The sequence below is a fragment of the Zalophus californianus genome, chromosome X (genome assembly GCF_009762305.2).
Source record: "Zalophus californianus isolate mZalCal1 chromosome X, mZalCal1.pri.v2, whole genome shotgun sequence".
Taxonomy (NCBI): Eukaryota; Metazoa; Chordata; class Mammalia; order Carnivora; family Otariidae; genus Zalophus; species Zalophus californianus.
In genome coordinates this window covers 88,686,021-88,700,060 of record NC_045612.1, presented here as the reverse complement: position 1 = coordinate 88,700,060, position 14,040 = coordinate 88,686,021, and positions in this window count along the sequence as shown.

Here is a 14,040-nt window from a genome sequence, read left to right as displayed (position 1 = left end):
AGGTCCACTTCTCTGCAGATTTTTTGATAAATACAGTATAATACTGTAAATGTATTTTCTCTTCCTTAATTTTTTTTCACTAGCTTACTCTATTGTAAGAATATAGTATATAATACACAGAACATATAAAATATGTGTTAATCCACTGTGTTATTAGTAAGGCTTCTGGTCAACAGTAAAGCTATTAGTAGTCAAGTTTTGGGCGAGTCAAAAGTTACACTAGGTGGGGGGCAGCATCCGTAATCCCTATGCGCTGTTCAGGGGTCAATTGTATAAGGAAAAATGTAAACCACGGGACACACAGTAAATAGATGCTCAGAATGTTACACCCTTCCTTCACCCTTATAAAACTCATTTCTATGAGTGAGTTTTTTTAAATTGTGAAAAAGGACACAACATGAGAGCTACCCTCTTAAGTTTTAAATGAGTGCATTTTTATGGGAAAATGTTGCATCCTCTCCCCTCCCCCCACCTCAAATACATGTGAAGGGGGACCTCCCACCTTATCTGAAGGGGCAGAAATCTTTTAAGTGTGGTTGGGTTTGGGTTTTTAAATGCTGCTAGATAGAGCAGCTACTTATTATATATGTCAGGCTCTATGTTAAGCACTTTACATATAAAATCTCATTTGAGGGGCGCCTGGGTGGCTCAGTCATAAAGCGTCTGCCTTCGGCTCAGGTCATGATCCCAGGGTCCTGGGATCGAGCCCCGCATCGGGCTCCCTGCTCTGCGGGAAGCCTGCTTCTCCCTCTCCCACTCCCCCTGCTTGTGTTCCCTCTCTCGCCGTGTCTCTCTCTGTCAAATAAATAAATAAAAAAGAAAAAATCTCGGGCGCCTGGGTGGCTCAGTTGGTTAAGCGACTGCCTTCGGCTCAGGTCATGATCCTGGAGTCCTGGGATCGAGCCCCACATCGGGCTCCCTGCTCGGCGGGGAGTCTGCTTCTCCCTCTGACCCCCTTCCCCCTCGTGCTTTCTGTCTCATTCTCTCTCTCTCTCTGAAATAAATAAATAAAATCTTTAAAAAAAAAAAAAAAGAAAAAGAAAAAGTCTCATTTGATCCAGCAACCCCAAGAGAGAGCTACCACTACAACAGATCTGTTCGTAACTAACCTGGTGGTTGAAATATTTCTTTTCTCCCTCCTCTCCTTTTCATGCCCATCCTCGTCAACCTAATGTGTGCTGTTGGCTGCCTGGTTATTCCATCAGCCTCCTCGTTGGAGCACCTACTGAAGATCTCTGCTTACTTCTTGCAGAAGTAATCCCATACACAGCAGGGGAAAAGAGCTTAGAAGTTAAGAGCGTAGCCCTTGGGGGTGGTTTTGTTATCAATAATTTCGTATCATCTTGTGACACTTTCTGTTTTGGAACTCGTAAATCATTTCATTTTCTCCCAAACTAGATTGTTTACTTTTTGAGTAATCCAAATAATGTGTACTTTTGTTTTTAAGTCTGGGACCACTTTCTTAAAGAACAAAAACAACATCAAAAACTGAGCAGAAACTTACATGCCAGGTACTTTCATAAAATTAACCTCGGTATATCCCACAATGATTATCACAGGATGTTGAGATAAGCCAACAGATAACTTACCTGTTTGAAGAACTCAGTCCTCCACTTTAGCCATTTGATCTCTTGTCAAATAGGACATGATCAGTGGAAACTGGTCTTTGCTTATGTTCCTCCCCCTGCCTGGAATCCCTTGATCACTCTCCCCCTTTTCCCACTCCCTTACCCCAAATCTTCAAGTTTTGTCCTTCCTTTGGGACTGGCCTGAGTTCTGTATGCTCTGGTAAGCCACTGAGCCCTGATCATTTGAACTAGTCATGTCAGAGTGGCGAAGAACAGCAGTGTAGATTTGAGAATCATTATACCCGGGTTTGGTATACATTCTGCTACATATTCCCCAGGTAGATCTCCACAGGCTATGTTGTTTTTAGCTTTCTCATCTGTAAAATGAGAATTATGACTGCTTTGCCGTTATTTTTGAGTATTCGGTGAAATTAAGTAAAAGGACGAGCCTCAGTGTTAGTTCTTCTCCTTAGTCATACAAAACCTTCGAGTATTACTTTTCTCATGTCTTATTTTTCCAAAATGACACCAAACTCACTGTGGACAGACACCAAGACTTCCATACCTGCCCCCCTGTTGGCCACTTGAGACAAATAAGTACTGTTTGGACGAATACAAATATGAACGTGATTGAGGGGGCTCTACTCCTCTTATAGATGCCACTTAACCAGGACCTTCTCCTGAATAGCTATGAGTATCGAACCTGTGAGCTGAGCACTGCAGGATGGGGTAGGAAGATGGAGGGAACTGTTAGTAGGGGACCAAAAGAAGAAGAAGAAGAACATGCCGGGTCCCGTGTAACACAGTCTTGGAGTAAGCAGCGAGTCAGCCCAGCTACTCCATGATGCCTGTAAGACCCCAGGCTCTCCCTGCTCTGCCATCCTAAACTTGTAGCTTTTTCTTTGCACTGGTAAGATGGCTCTCATCATCAATACCTCTAAGTCTTGTGACTGCATTCTAGGTAGAAAGATTGGAGAAGGTGAATGGCAAAAGGCCAGCTAAGTCTGTCCTTTTTGTCAGAAAAACACTTTCCCAGAAGCCTTACTCAGTAGACATCTACTTAACTGTCTCATTTGCCAGAGCTGGATCACATGGCCATCCTACCTTCTAGAGAGGCTGCGGAGGTGAGTATTCTTCCTGGGTACATCATCTCCTTGAAAAATGGAGGTTCTGGCAGTGAAGGTGAAAAGAATGGATATTGGGTAAGCGACTACTAGTGTTTGCCACATGAAGCTTACCATCTGTTTAGTTAGAATACACCATGAACAGATGGGAGGAGAAAAGTTTAAGAACATATCCAAAAGTGGGACGCCTGGGTGGCTCAGTCGGTTAAGCATCTACCTTCAGCTCAGGTCATGATCCCAGGGTCCTGGGATCAAGTCCCATATCGGGCTCTCTGCTCAGCGGGGAGCCTGCTTCTCCCTCTGCCTGCCACTCTCCCTGCTTGTGCGCTTGCTCTCTCTCTCTGACAAATAAATAAAACCTTTTTTAAAACAAAAAAAAAAACAGAACATATCCAAAAGTAACCCAAAGGTTCTTTCAGAGATATAAAGAATGGGATGAAATAATTTGGGTAAGGTCTCCCAGAAAGTAAATTCCCAAGAAATTTCTGAAGAACTTTAGGAACAAAATTATTACTGTTGTGATTAAAACAACTGGTTCACATATCCCATCAGACATGTAAGATTTATGGATGGACTTGGATGGAGCATAGAAGGGCTGCGACAGTTTTCATGGGCTTCTGTCACATTAAGTCGTGGTGCTTCTATCTTCAGAAAGCTGAATACAGACTCTGAGAACTGATTTAGATGATGGTTCCCAAGAGGAACTACTGCTAAGCCATACATGGTGCAGTTTACTTTCAATATGGAAAATGATGTTTAGTCTCTACCGTTGAGTATTCTCTGGAATCAGACACTTCTTAATCCCTTTCGAAATTTCTGACTTAGGAAATCCAATCTAAAGCGAGAATACAAAGTTCAGGGAAAATTAATGTTTTTCTTAAGTGCATATAGATTCTGGTTTTATACGTAAAAGTGAAAACAGGGATTGTACCATCCAGAATTCCACCAAAGAAACAGAATCATTAGGATACATATATTAAGAATTTTTTAAAGATTTATTTTAGAGAGAGAGTGAGTGGGGGGAAGGACAGAGGGAGAGGGAGACAAGCAGACTCCCCACTGAGTGGGGAGCCCAACGCAGCCCCCAGCCCCAGGACCCTGGGATCATGACCTGAGCCCAACCAAGAGTCAGACGCCCAACCGACTGAGCTACCCAGGTGCCCCTAATTTAAGAATTTTATTGTAATGAATTGGCTTAAGTGATTGTGGGGGCTAGCTAGGTCAAGTCCAAAATGCTAAATCTGTAGGGCAGAGTATCAAGAAGGGCAGGATGGAACTCAGGCACAGGTTGATCCTGCCATCCACAGGTGGAATTTCTTCTTCAGGGAAGCTCAATTCTGCTCTTAAAGGCCTTCAACTGATTGAGTCCAGCCCACCCAGATTATCTAGGATAATCTTCCTTACTTAAAGTCAACTGATTATAGACGTGAATCACATCTACAAAATAACCCCAAACTTAGATTAGTATTTGATTGAAAAACTGGGGCCTGCAGCCTAGCCATATTGACATATAAAACTGACCATTACAGTGATGGTTGGTGTTTCCTTTTGTTTTCAGTTTCCATCAGTGAACACTTTATTCTTTGTGAAAATAAATCACAAACCCAGACAGGCTTCCAAGAAGAGAGAGAGTCAATATCATCAATCTGTGGCATTGGCATTAATACATATTTGGTCTATGAAGGTCATTAACCATCTGGTAAAAGGAAGCTTCATTGATTACAATTCATCCTTTGGGTGTCTGCTGTTGCCTGATTCCACTAAACTGTTTTCAGTTTATTGGTAGGAAAATTAGTTCTCCAGTTCAAGGGAAGTTTAACACATAAAAAAGGAAGGAAGTATTTCAAGGAACCCGTGTGTATTCATTTGTAAATCATTTCCTCATGCCACAAATGTTTAATGAGTACAGGGCTAGGTTAGCTGGCTATTTCCACTCTCCCTTGGGATAAAAATGGTGGCTGCCATTACACTTGTAGAAAAATATTACCAAAACTGACTTAAGGATACATTTTTTAAAAACCTAAATAAACAGGGGCGCCTGGGTGGCTCAGTTGGTTAAGCATCAGATTCTTAGTTTCCGGTCAGGTCATGATCTGGGGGTCCTGGGATTGAGCCCCACTCCCGCAGCAGGCTCCCCACTCAGCAGGGAGTCTGCCTCAGGATTCTCTCTCTCCCCCCTGTCCCTCCCCCCCCAAAAAAATAAATCTGTTAAAAAATAATAAAACCTAAATAAATAACCATTAAAAATGGTGGATGCTTTAAATACTCAAACCTATACAAGGGTAGAAAGCATTTTGTCTTGAAGTGTACCTACCATCTACTAATGATATGGGGCAAGTTATTTTCTTTCTGAGCCTCAGTTTGCTTACCTGTAAAATGGAAATAATGGAGGTTATTTGAGGTTATCTTGAGGGTTTGGGGGAGGATTAGATGAGGAAATATGTTAAACACTTGGAACACAGCAGGTGCTCTACAACTATTGATTTTCTGCCTCCCTCCATGAATATAGTCTCAATTTGACAGCATTATGTTAGATTATCAATATGCAGCAAAGAATCAAGTGAGGTTACCAGTGCCCATGAACTTGTCACACTGGCTACATACACTCTCTCACTGTAGTTTCCTTTGTATTTACTCATGTGCATATAAAGACCATTTTTACAAGTAATCAGTTCAACCATGAGTGCAGAGAAACTTGCCAGGTATTTACAATTGCTTTTTTGTTTGAAAAATCAGCATTTTTCCAAATTTCATCTGAACATGTTCCTGTGAGTCATAGTGGTGAAGTTCGGAACAAATGTTAGATGCCACCAGATTTCACAAGTTTGAAATAGCTTTTGACTCAGGAAAAAGGGCACATTCTTAAATTCTTCTCCATCTCAGACTTTCTCATGTCTGATCTGCAGGTTGGCAGGTGCACAGGTTGTTTTGTTTTATTATTAATTATACAAATAATACCATTTTATTTTGCCTAAAAAATGGAAAGAAATCTAAAATCCACTTTGATCCCTACTACTCATGGGTAGCTACAATGATCAGTTTGGTCTGTATTCTCCCAGACGATTTGTCCCTGGATTTACACATATATTACATGTATAGGCAGATGAACTTAGATGGAAAGTGGCTATTTTACTTACCTAAGGAAAATGGGGCCCATTATTGATTTTGATCATGTAAAATTTGGTGTGATGGGTAAGAGAGATTGGAGAGAAGAGAAAAGGAGGAGAAAAGGAAGAGAGGTCTTGCCAAGAGTGATCATTTACTTCTTTTTCTTTGGCCCTTTCACTTTGGTCTTCTGAGCCTGTTTCTGGCAAGTTACACCATCAAAGTGTCTGCAAGATCCAGTCTCACCAATGCGTGGGGTCAACAAAGATAGACAGCCCCCTATGCCTTCCTGAAAGTCTCACTCCCCTGAAGTCCATCATCAGTTCCATTTTACAAATTAAAAAAGAAGAAGAAAAATAGTTGTGGCTTTCAAGTACAAACTGGGGGCGCCCAGCTGGCTTAGTCAGCAGAGCTTGCCACTCTTGAGCTCCGGGTGGTGAGTTCGAACCCCACATCGGGCGTAGTGATGACTTAAAAAAAAAAAAAGTGCAAACTGAAGTCACCAAAGGCAAATTCTGTTTTCCAACGGAAACAAACCCTTTGTTAATCATTTCATTAATTTCTTTTAAAACAGGAGGTGACTTCAAGTTCCAGACAAGAGGGCATAGACTCATTTCTCCTTGCTCCTCCCTGCTAAGTACAGCTAACTAGAATCCCTGTAAATAATACTGAAGCCCGTGATAAAGAGACTCTGGTGGTGGCAAGAGGACTTGAGGGAACACAGTGGTGTGCTCCCTGTTTTCTCAAAATCCCAGCCTGGGTTCTGGAGAAGCCTGCAACCTAGACTCTCCAGAGCAGACAAAAACAAACAGAGACCAACAAAACCAAAGCAAAACTTTTCCTTTCTGGCCAAAGACCAGGAAAAGAGAGAATCCCAGGGCAGCAGGAGAGAAACCTTTGACAGCACCTACCCTAACCCAGCTAGAGGTGTCAGGGAGACTGAAGAGGGACTAGAGACTTCCGTTCCCCATCCAATAGCCTCAGGAGGCTAGGGGGGATGCTGTCCTCTCCCTCTGGGAACACAGGCCAAGACAGTGGGAGTGTCGGCAGCACCAGGCAGCCTGGGGGAGCACTTTCCGCCCCCACCCCTGGCACCCATCCAGAGCAAGCTGGAGCCCCCACCGCCCCAGGCAGCCCCATGCTCTGCCCCCGCCAACAGCAGCAGCGGGCACCCAGCAAAGGGTCCACGCAACCGTGCCCCGCCCCCAGCAGCAGGTAACCAGGGTGAGCACTTCCAGCCCCTGCAGGCCCGGCATCTCCCAATCCCCCATCTGGTGGTCTCCTGACCCCCACCACGTGGCAGGTGGCAGGGAAGGCACTTTCCTCTCCTGCTAGTGGTGTTGGACGAGAGATTGTGGGGGAGTGTGGACATCTGCCGCTTTCCCTCCCACCTGGCATCCGCGGGAGGATCCAGAGAGATGCTTCCCCTACAGGGTGTTGCCGTGTCAGCCGAGACAGAGTGAGGAATCTGGACTTTCACCCTGGTCTGCCAGTGGCAGCTGGTGCCCCTCAGGCTTCCAATTAGAACGTGAAGGAAGGATCTCCCAGGGAGGAGGGAGCTGGAGAAAGGGATTCTTTAAATCTGCATGGGAAGTAAGGAAAGACACCTGCCGGACCCAAAGGTAACACTAAATCAACATGCCCAAAAGTCTGAGAACAGAACCACAGTGCGGAATACCACCTAAGTTTTCAAGGTGGCTTTAAGCGGCACACCGACAGCGCAGACCAGAATAGCAGGGCAAGGGTCCTACAAACCAAACTGCCATTGGAACCACAGTCCACAAAAGTAGGCCATGCCCTGTGCACTACACCTGGAGGAACTGCCTGCTAACACAGAAGATTGAAGTAGGATCCAGAGTTTCCTAACATCCATAATGTCCGGGAGACGATGGAAAAGCCCTCATCATACCCAGAACTAGTATAATCACAACTTGAATGGGAAAAGACAATTAACAGACATAATGGGGGCGGGGGGGGGGGGGGCGGCGGGAGCAGCCGGATAGGTGTCCAAATCTTGGTTTCTGCTCAGGTCATGATCTCAGGGTCCTGGGATTGAGCCCCGGGCCAGGCTTTGCACTCAGCGGGGAGTCTGCTTGAGGATTCTCTCCCTCTCCCTCTGCCCCTCCCCCCTGCTCTCTTTCCCCATCTCAAGTAAATAAATACATCTTTTTAAAAACAAAGACATAACACTGAGATAAATCAGATATTAGAATTACCTTGCAATGACTTTAGAGCAACCATCATTTAAAAACATGCTTAATGGGCGCCTGGGTGGCTCAGTCATTAAGCGTCTGCCTTCCGCTCGGGTCATGATCCCAGGGTCCTGGGACGGAGCCCCGCGTTGGGCTTCCTGCTCTGCGGGAAGTCTGCTTCTCCCTCTCCCACTCCCCCTGCTTGTGTTCCCTCTCTCGCTGTGTCTCTCTCTGTCAAATAAACAAATAAAATCTTTAAATATATATATATATGAAAAAAACATGCTTCAATAAACAATTACAGATTCTCTTGAAACAAAAGGAGAAAAAATATAAAATTACAGCAAAGAAACAGGGATTACGAAAAACAACCAAATGGAAATTACAGAAGTGAAAAATAATCAGAATTAAAAACAGACTGGATGGGCTCACAGTAGCATGAAGATGACAGGATGGAATCAGTGACCTTGAGGACAGAACAATAGAATTTCTCCAATCTGAACAAAAGAGAGTGAATAAATGAGGGAAAAACATCCCAGAGTCTCAGAAGCCAGTTGGACAATAACAAAAGTAAATACTCATATCATTGAAGTCCCTGAAGGAGAAGAGAGAGTGGGACTGAAAATGAATTCAAAGAAATAATGGCTCTTAACTACAGAGAACAAACTGATGGTTCCCAGAGGGGAGGTGGGTGGGGGGGATGGGTGAAATAGGGGATGGAGATTAAGGAGGGCACTTGTCCTGATGAGCACTGCGTGTTGTATGGAAGTGTTGAATCACTCTATTGTACACCTGAAACTAATATGACACTGTATGTTCACTATACTGTAATTAAAATTTAAAAAACACACAATATTGAATTGTGAAGATGTCAATGCTACCTAGAGCAATCTACACATTCAATGCAATCCCCATCAAAATACCATCCACTTTTTTCAAAGAAATGGAACAAATAATCCTAAAATTTGTATGGAACCAGAAAAGACCTTGAATAGCCAGAGGAATGTTGAAAAAGAAAAGCAAAGCTGACAGCATCACAATTGCGGACTTCAAGCTCTATTACAAAGCTGTCATCATCAAGACAGTATGGTACTGGCACAAAAACAGACACATAGATCAATGGAACAGAATAGAGAGCCCAGAAATGGACCTTCAACTCTATGGTCAACTAATCTTTGACAAAGCAGGAAAGAATGTCCAATGGAAAAAAGACAGTCTCTTCAACAAATGGTGTTGGGAAAATTGGACAGCCACATGCAGAAGAATGAAACTGGACCATTTCCTTACACCACACACAAAAATAGACTCAAAATGGTTGAAAGAGCTAAATGTGAGACAGGAGTCCATCAAACATCCTAAAGGAGAACACAGGCAGCAACCTCTTCTACCTCAGCTGCAACAACTTCTTCCTAGAAACATCGGCAAAGGCAAGGGAAGCAAGGGCAAAAATAAACTATTGGGACCTCATCAAGATAAAAAGCTTTTGCACAGCAAAAGAAACAGTCCACAAAACCAAAAGACAACCGACAGAATGGGAGAAGATATTTGCAAATGACATATCAGATAAAGGGCTAGTATCCAAAATCTATAAGGAACTTCTTAAACTCAACACCCAAAGAACAAATTATCCAATCAAGAAATGGGCAGAAGACATGAACAGACATTTCTCCAAAGAAGACATCCAAACGGCCAACAGACACATGAAAAAGTGCTCAACATCACTCGGCATCAGGGAAATCCAAATCAAAACCTCAATGAGACATCACCTCACACCCGTCAGAATGGCTAAAATTAACAAGTCAGGAAACGACGGATGTTGGCGGGGATGCGGAGAAAGGGGAACCCTCCTACACTGTTGGTGGGAATGCAAGCTGGTGCAGCCACTCTGGAAAACAGTATGGAGGTTCCTCAAAAAGTTGAAAAGAGAGCTACCCTACGACCCAGCAATTGCACTACTGGGTATTTACCCCAAAGATACAAATGTAGGGATCCGAAGGGGTACGTGCACCCCAATGTTTATAGCAGCAATGTCCACAATAGCCAAACTGTGGAGAGAGCCAAGATGTCCATCGACAGATAAATGGAAAAAGATGTGGTATATATATATATATATATATATATATATATATATATATATATATATATATATATATATAATGGAATATTATGCAGCCATCAAAAAGAACGAAATCTTGCCATTTGCAATGACATGGATGGAACTGGAGGGTGTTATGCTGAGCGAAATAAGTCAATCAGAGAAAGACATGTATCATATGACCTCACTGATATGAGGAATTCTTAATCTCAGGAAACAAACTGAGGGTTGCTGGAGTGGAGGGGGATGGGAGGGAGGGGGTGGCTGGGTGATAGACATTGGGGAGGGTATGTGCTATGGTGAGTGCTGTGAAGTGTGCAAGACTGTTGAATAACAAGACTGTTGAATTCAGATCTGTACCTCTGAAGCAAATAATACATATGTTAAAAAAAAAAAAAAGAAGAAGAAGAAGATAGCAGGAGGGGAAGAATGAAGGGGGGGAAATTGGAGGGGGAGACAAACCATGAGAGACAATGGACTCTGAGAAACAAACTGAGGGTTCTAGAGGGGACGGGGGTGGGGGGATGGGTGAGCCTGGTGATGGGTATTAAAGAGGGCACGTACTGCATGGAGCACTGGGTGTTATACGCAAACAATGAATCATGGAACACTACATCAAAAATAATGTAATGTATGGTGATTAACATAACATAATAAAAATAGAAAAGAGAAAATAAATAAATAAATGAATAAAAACCACACGATATTGAATAGATCAATAAACAAAAGTAATGATGTAAAAAAAAAACCCAAAGAAATAATTGGCTGAAAAATGTCCCAAATTTGGCAGACATAAACCTACAGATTTAAGAAGCTCAGTGAAACCCAAACAGGAAAACCCAAAAATACAATACCGAGACACATCATAAATAACTTATGTAAACTAAGGATAAAGAAAAATTCTCGGAAGCAGCTAGAGAGAAAAAAATTATTACCTGTAGAGGAACACTGATTCAGTTGATAGCAAATTTCTCATCTGAAATCAAAAGGTACATTTTTCAAATGATGAAAGAAAAGAGTTGCCAGCTCTGAATTCCATGTTCAGCAAAAATATCCTTCAGCTGGGGCACCTGGGTGGCTCAGTCGTTAAGGGTCTGCCTTTGGCTTGGGTCATGATTCCAGGGTCCTGGGATCGAGCCCTGCATCGGGCTCCCTGCTTGGTGGGAAGCCTGCTTCTCCCTCTCCCACTCCCCCTGCTTGTGTTCCCTCTCTTGCTGTGTCTCTCTCTGTCAAATAAATAAAATCTTTTAAAAAAATATCCTTCAGGAATGAAAGGGAAATAAAGACATTCTCAGATGACATAAAACTTACTAAATTTCACTAGCAGATTTACCACTAATGAATGGCTAAAGGAAGTTCTCCAAACAGAATGGAAATGATAACAGGAGGCTTAAAACTTCAGAAAAGAAGGAAAACAATGAAATGTGTATAAATAAGGATAAAGTAGATTGTTCTTTTCGTCATGAATTTTTTCAATCATGATGGATTGTTAAAGCAAAAATTATAACATCATCTGATCTGGGGTTCAATGTATATAGAACAAATAGGCAAGAAAATTATATTTTAAAAGTAGGAGAGTAAAGGGACCTAAATGAAAATAAGTTTTCTCCACCCAGTAGACTGTGATAAGTTACATATGCATATTTTATTATTTTTTAATTTTATTTTTTAAAGATTTTTATGTATCTATTTGACAGAGAGAGAGAGAGCACAAGCAGGGGGAGCAGCAGAGGGAGAAGGAGAAGCAGACTCCCCGCTGGGCAGGGAGCCCAATGCGGGGCTCCATCCCAGGCCCCTGGGATCATGACCTGAGATGAAGGCAGATGCTTAACGACTGAGCCACCCAGGTGCCCCTGTCTGACTCTTTATTAAAAAAGATTTTATTTATTTATGTGAGTGAGAGAGAGAACACAAGAGGGGGGAGGGTCAGAGGGAGAAGCAGACTTCCCACTGAGCAGGGAGCCCGATGCGGGGCTCGATCCCAGGACCCTGAGATCATGACCTGAGCCAAAGGCAGATGCTCAATGGACTGAGCCACCCAAGCCCCCTATATATGTGTATTTTAATACCTAGAGCAAGCATTAAGAAAACTATATAAGGTGATATACTTAAAAACACTATGTAAGTCAAAATGGAATTCTAAAAAATATTCAAGTAACCCACTGTAAGGGCAAGAAAGGAAAACAGAAGAATGAGAAATACAGGGAATAATAAAACGTTAGATTTTAGCCGTAAAATATCAGTCACCATGTTAAAGGTGAACAGTCTAAATACATGAGTTAAAATACAGAGAGTCACAGAATGGTTTTAAAAAACAACCCAACTAGGAGGGGCACCTGCGTGGCTCAGTGGGTTAAGCGGCTGCCTTTGACTCAGGTCATGATCTTAGGGTCCTGGGATGGAGCCCCTCATTGGGTTCCCTGCTCAGCAGGGAGCCTGCTTCTCCCTCTCCCTCTGCCACTCCCCCTACTTGTGCTCTCTCGCTCTCTCTGTCAAATAAATAAACAAAATCTTTTTATTTATTTTTTTAAAGATTTTATTTATTTATTTGAAAGAGAGAGAATGAGAGAGAGAGGGAGCACATGAGGAGGGGAGGGTCAGAGGGAGAAGCAGACTCCCTGCTCAGCAGGGAACCCGATGCGGGGCTCGATCCCAGGACTCCAGGATCATGACCTGAGCCGAAGGCAGTCGCTTAATCAACTGAGCCACCCAGGCGCCCACAAAATCTTTTTAAAAAATTAAAAAAGAAAAACAACCCAACTCTATGCTGTCTACTAGAAAGTCACTTCAAATATTACAACATAGGTAGGTAGAAAGTAAAAGGATGGAAAAAGACATACTACTCAACTGTTAATTTGTAAAAGGAATGCTTATATTAATATTAAATAAAGTAGACTTCGGAGCAAACAAAATTACGAGGGACAAAGAGGGATATTGCATAATGATGAAAGGGTCAACCGACCAAGAAGACACAGCAATCCAAAATGTGTATGCACCAGACAGAGCTTCAAAATCTGATAGAAGTGAAAGGAGAAACAGACAAATCGACAGTTACAGTAAAAAACTTCAATACTCCCTCTTAGCAGTAGAACTACTAAACATAAAATCAGCAAGACTATACAACTCAAAACCATAAAGCAACAGGATCTAATTTATAGGACACTCCATCCGAAAACAGCATAATTCACATTCTTTTCAAATACCCATGGAACATCCACCAAGAAAGATAGCTCATATTCTGGGTCATAAAACAAACTTCAACAAATGTAAAAGAACTGAAATCATACAGAGTATGTTCTCTGACCAGAGTGGAATCAAACTAGAAATTAGTAACAAAGTCAACAGGAAAATCTCCAAACATTTGGAAACTAAACAATTCATTTCTCCCTCACCTATAGGTCAAAAGGGACTCTCAAGCGAAACTTTTAAAAATACAATGAACTGAACAAAAATGAAAGTATAACATATCAAAATTTGTGGAAAGTAGCTAACGCAGTGTGGACATGGGAATTTAGAACACTAAATGCTTGCTTACATCAGAAAAGAAGAAAGGTCTCAAATCAATCACGTAAGCTCCTACCTCAAGACACGAGGAAAAGAGCAAAATAAAATGAATTCAAAATAAGCAGAAGGAGAAAAATAATAAGGTAGGAGGGGCGCCTGGGTGGCTCAGTCAGTTAAGCGTCTGCCTTCTACTCAGGTCATGGTCCGGGGGTCCTGGGGTCCAGCCCGGTGTTGGGCTCTCTGCTCAGCAGGAAGTCGGCTTCTCCCTCTCCCTCTCCCTCTGTTCTCTCTCTCTTTCTCAAATAAATAAATAAAATCTTTTTTTTAAAGAAATTCTTTAAAAAATAATGAAGAGTAGAAATCAATTAAATTGAAGATAGGAAAAGAATAGAGAAAATCAATTAAACAATAAGCTGTTTTTCTGAAAAGACCAATCAAATTAATAAACCTAT